This window comes from Portunus trituberculatus, chromosome 36 (assembly GCF_017591435.1).
Source record: "Portunus trituberculatus isolate SZX2019 chromosome 36, ASM1759143v1, whole genome shotgun sequence".
Classification (NCBI taxonomy): Eukaryota; Metazoa; Arthropoda; class Malacostraca; order Decapoda; family Portunidae; genus Portunus; species Portunus trituberculatus.
In genome coordinates, this window is record NC_059290.1 from 7786594 (window position 1) to 7791593 (window position 5000).

Below are 5000 nucleotides of genomic sequence, written 5' to 3' on the forward strand. Positions count from 1 at the left end.
TTTGTTTGATTATTTATTTATTATTTATTTGCAGGTGTGGTGAAGTGAATGGTGATGAAGGGGAAGTGAGACAATGATATTCTTAACAGGGCGGAAGTGAGAGTGAGTGGTGAGCGGTGAGGGGAAGTGTGAGGCAGTGGACAGTGACGGATGGTGAAGGTGGTTGATAGTGACTGGAAACATATAAACACAACACTTATAAAAGAAAGAAAGAAAGAAAAAAAAAATAGTGAAAATGAAGAAAATAAAGAAACACTGACGAAGCAAAGAAAACAGGAAAAGGTGATTTGGTTTCTATTTTTTTTTTTTTTTGTCTTTCTTAAAAATTTGACCTTAGTTTGTTGTTTTCATTATTTTTTTCTTATTTTCTTTTGTTTTCCTTCTTATCTTTCGTCTTTTTTTTTATGGTTTCTCGTCTCCTCCTTCCTTTTTTCCTTTGTGTATGTTTCCTTTCCCTTATTCAATGTCATGCATGTTTTTCCTTCCATAAAACATCAAAAACATTGAATTCTTTGACATTTCTTTATTCTACATTTATTTTTTCTATCTAATTAATATACCAGTTTAATTACCTCTTTGTTCTTTTCTTTATCAAATTATTATCCTTTCCCTTCTTCCGTGTCCAAGTGGCGTAATAATAATAATAATAATAATAATAATAATAATAGTACGGTGTTCCAAGATGGTTGACTTCATCCTCAACCTAAATCAAGAAATAGGACTTCACCTTCCGCCATCTTACGACACCCAATCACAGGTTAGTTCATGTGTGTGTGTGTGTGTGTGTGTGTGTGTGTGTGTGTGTGTGTGTGTGTGTGTGTGTGTGTGTCTGTGAACATTTCCATATTATATTCCTCCTCCTCGTCTTTTCTTTTTTCTTCTTTCCTCCTCTTCCTCCTCCTCCTCCTCCTCCTCCTCCTCCTCCTCCTCCTCCTCCTCCTCCTCCTCTCTTATGTCTTTGTTAGCCACGGTCTTAATTCATGTTGAGCAGGAGGAGGAGGAAGAAAAAAAGGAGGAGGAAGAGGAGGAGGAGGAGGAGGAGGAGGAGAAGGAAATGAGGTGAGGATATAACAAAGAGAGAGAGAGAGAGAGAGAGAGAGAGAGAGAGAGAGAGAGAGAGAGAGATGCTTTCAAAATATTATGAAAGGAGAGTATTTTTATATTTCTCCTTTTTTTCCGTTTTTTATTTCTTTTATTTTCATTTTTCTTTTATATTCCAAATTTTTGTGCTTTTGTCTTTACCTTTTGTTGTCTGCACTCTCTCTCTCTCTCTCTCTCTCTCTCTCTCTCTCTCTCTCTCTCTCTCTCTCTCTCTCTCTCTCTCTCTCTCTCTCTCTCTCTCTCTCTCTCTCTCTCTCGTGTCGCATTGCTTACATTTATTTATGTCTCACCTTTCTATTTTTCATGAAGAACACTCTCTCTCTCTCTCTCTCTCTCTCTCTCTCTCTCTCTCTCTCTCTCTCTCTCTGTGTGTGTGTGTGTTTCTGGAAATGTGAAAATAGATATTGCACGGTTGATTCTCTCTCTCTCTCTCTCTCTCTCTCTCTCTCTCTCTCTCTCTCTCTCTCTCTCTCCCGGATATGAAGGAGGAAGGAAGGAAATTTCATTAACGAGACACAAATAAACTTTTACCAACAAACAAAAACTCACAAAGTTCAAAAGATAAACTGATGAACTCTCTCTCTCTCTCTCTCTCTCTCTCTCTCTCTCTCTCTCTCTCTCTCTCTCTCTCTCTCTCTCTCTCTCTCTCTCTGACACCGAGAGAGAGAGAGAGAGAGAGAGAGAGAGAGAGAGAGATCAAACCCTCATTTTCTGTTTCTAACCTACTAACCTACATCCATTTTCTTTATTTTCATAGTAATCCTAGCCCATTTTCTTCAGACAAAAGGGACCGCTATCCGTTTTCTGTGGCTGCGAATGGCTAAAGAAAACGAGATTATCGATCACTCGGAACCCTCTTGATTGGTTTTTCTCACCTCTTTCCTCTTTTTCCTCTTCGTCTTCCTTTTTTTTTCCTTGTTATTCCTTTCTACTTTTTTTCCCTCCATTTCCTTTTCTGTTTATTTTCTTTATTCTGTGTTTTTATTTCTTCTACTTCTTTTTCTTTTTTTCTTTATTTTACACATTGTTTTTGTTCCTTCTACTTCTTCTTTTCTCTTCTTTTCTCTTCTTCTTTTCTTTTTCTATTCATTCCTCTATTCTCTCGCTTTTATTCCTTCTATCCTTCTTTTCTTTTCTTTCTCTTCTCCATTTTCTTTTCTTCGTATATACTTTTACATTCTCTTTGTTCTCTTTCTTGTTCTCTATTTTGTCTCTTCCTCCTTTTATCCCTTCTATCTTTCCTTCCTCTTTAATTTCCTTCTGTATTCCTTCTCCTTCTTTTTCCTTATTTCCTCTCCTCCACCATCCTTTTCCTCCTTTTTCTCCATTTCCTTCCTTCTTTCATCCTTTTTTTTCATTCTTTTCCTCTATTTCCCTTTTCTCCTTCATCCTCTTCTCTTTTTTTTTCCTCCATTTCCTTCCTTCCATCCTTTTTCTCTGTCCTTTTCCACCATTTCCTTCCCTCCATCCTTTTCCTCCTCCCTTTCCTCCTTACGCCCCCGTCAGCACCTCCTTCGCTCCTCCGTCTGTGCCTTCGTCAGCAGAGCGCCGCCCCACGTCAGCTTGGTGGAATGATTGGGTATTAGCGACTTAGCGCGTCATGTAGGCCGTCATGAGATTGCGTCATTCCTTGCGTCATGCGTGGTGTGTGTGTGTGTGTGTGTGTGTGTGTGTGTGTGTGTTTTTCTTATTTTTTTTTTTTTATTTTCGTTTCGTGTGTGTTTTTATTTATATTCTTTGCTCTCTCTCTCTCTCTCTCTCTCTCTCTCTCTCTCTCTCTCTCTCTCTCTCTCTCTCTCTCTCTCTCTCTCTCTCTCTCTCTCTCTCTCTCTCTCTCCCCCGTCGTCATCGCAACCGCCGCCCACTACCACCACCACCACCACCACCACCACCACCACCACCACCACCGCTACAACCAATATCTCGCCTTGCTTTCATTTACTGTTTTACAGTAAATTGAACCAAAAGAACAAGCCACCACCACCACCACCACCATCACCAATACCACCACCACCACCACCACCAATACCACCACCACCACCACCACCACAACGAGCATTGCTAATTAACCACACCGCCTGAATTGAGTATGCTGATCACACACACACACACACACACACACACACACACACACACACACACACACACACACACACACACACACACACACACACACACATTTTTCTCACCTTCCCTTTCTTTCTATCTTATTCTATTACACTTTTTTTCCTCTTCCTTTCTTTCCCTCTCTTCTTTTTCCGTCAGTCTCGTTGTTAGGAAAATAGAAACTAGAGGTAAACTGTGTCTTTGCATAGTTTACCTGGCTGAGTGTTAGTTTACACCTGTCCTGCCATCTGGAGGGTATACCTGTGTGTGTGTGTGTGTGTGTGTGTGTGTGTGTGTGTGTTTTAACTTGCATACCTGTGTGTACCTTACCTGCAAGAAAATATGTGGAGGAGGAGGAGGAGGAGGAGGAGGAGGAGGAGGAGGAGGAGGAGGAGGAGGACATGCAAACTTAGTATATATCTAAAACAAAAAAAAAAGAAACAGGAAAATATAAACAAAATTCAACAAGAAAAATGTGAAAAAGTAAAGAAAAGAAAATGAAGACAAGGAAACAAATGAAAAATAACGAAAGGAAATGAGAAGAAAAAACACGAAAAGAAAAAAGAAATGGGCTAAAAAGACGAAAATAAATAATGAAAAAAAAGAAATGTTTAAAGAGTAAAGAAGTGAAAACGAAGAGGAGGAGGAAGAACAGGAGGAGGAGGAGGAGGAGGAGGAGGAGGAGGAGGAGGAGGAGGAGGAGGAGGAGGAGGAGGAGGAGAACTAGAAGGTGGAGGAGGGAAAACAATAGCAAGGTATACATTATATAGCCCTCCTCCTCCTCCTCTTCCTCTTCCTCTTCCTCTTCCTCTTCCTCCTCCTCCTCCTCCTCCTCCTCCTCCTCCTCCTCCTCCTCCTCCTCCTCCTCCTCCTCCTCCTCTTACGCTTAAAATATTGCCGCTCCTGACATCACCCTCACTCCACCCCCTCTCATCATACCCCTCCAACGTCCCCCACCTCCCGACCACCAAACACCTGTGAATGCGAGACACCCCCTCACTTTCTCTCCCCTTCTACCCTTTGTTTGTTTACTAACTCGACAACACCCCCTTCCACCAGCCATCCCATTGTGTCCCCTACTACTACTACTACTACTACTACTACTACTACTACTACTACTACTACTACTACTACTACTACTACTACTAAAACTCTCAAATCACAGAATAGAGGAATAACTAAGAGAGAGAGAGAGAGAGAGAGAGAGAGAGAATGTGTAGAGGAATGAAGGAAATGGGAAATAAGAATGAAGCAAGAGGAAACAGAAATGGTGAAAAGGAGAGTAAAATAAACAATGATAATTAAGGGAAAAGGGAAAAAAGGAAGAAAAGAGGAAACAGGAGGAGGGGAAGACGAAAGGCAACGTAGAGAGAGAGAGAGAGAGAGAGAGAGAGAGAGAGAGAGAGAGAGAGAGATGAAAGGGGAAATTTATAGAAGGTGAGGGTAGAGGGAAGGAAACCCAGAATAAAGCATGGGAACAGGAGAGAGAGAGAGAGAGAGAGAGAGAGAGAGAGAGAGAGAGGGAGGGGGATGGTGTGTGTGTGTGTGTGTGTGTGTGTGTGTGTGTGTGTGTGTGTGTGTGTTATAACAACTTCCTGAGACAAGATGGAGTAAGTTTCAGAGGGGAAGAGTTTGTGGTGGGCGCCATCTTCCTACTCCTCTCTTTCCCCTCCTCCCCCTTTCTTTCCCTCAAAATATCTCTTATCTTTTTTTTTCTCTACTCTCTCTCTCTCTCTCTCTCTCTCTCTCTCTCTCTCTCTCTCTCTCTCTCTCTCTCTCTCTCTCTCTCTCTC

At 41.4% G+C, this 5000-nt stretch overlaps 1 protein-coding gene across 11 annotated transcripts in view; it reads left to right on the forward strand.

Annotated features, from left to right (window-relative positions):
* Positions 1 to 5000, forward strand: part of LOC123513597 (serine/arginine repetitive matrix protein 1-like) — a 103952-nt gene that overhangs the window by 19380 nt on the left and 79572 nt on the right. For 8 of the 11 annotated variants that reach the window (XR_006677400.1, XR_006677401.1, XM_045270847.1 and 5 more), the window contains exons 2-3: positions 35 to 282; positions 669 to 757. The exons of 1 other annotated variant lie outside the window; for it this stretch is intronic. The gene's annotated coding sequence lies outside the window, so the exon portion shown is untranslated. The remainder of the gene's footprint in view (positions 1 to 34; positions 283 to 668; positions 758 to 5000) is intronic. 2 more of the 11 variants (XR_006677402.1, XM_045270848.1) reach the window with 1 other exon arrangement.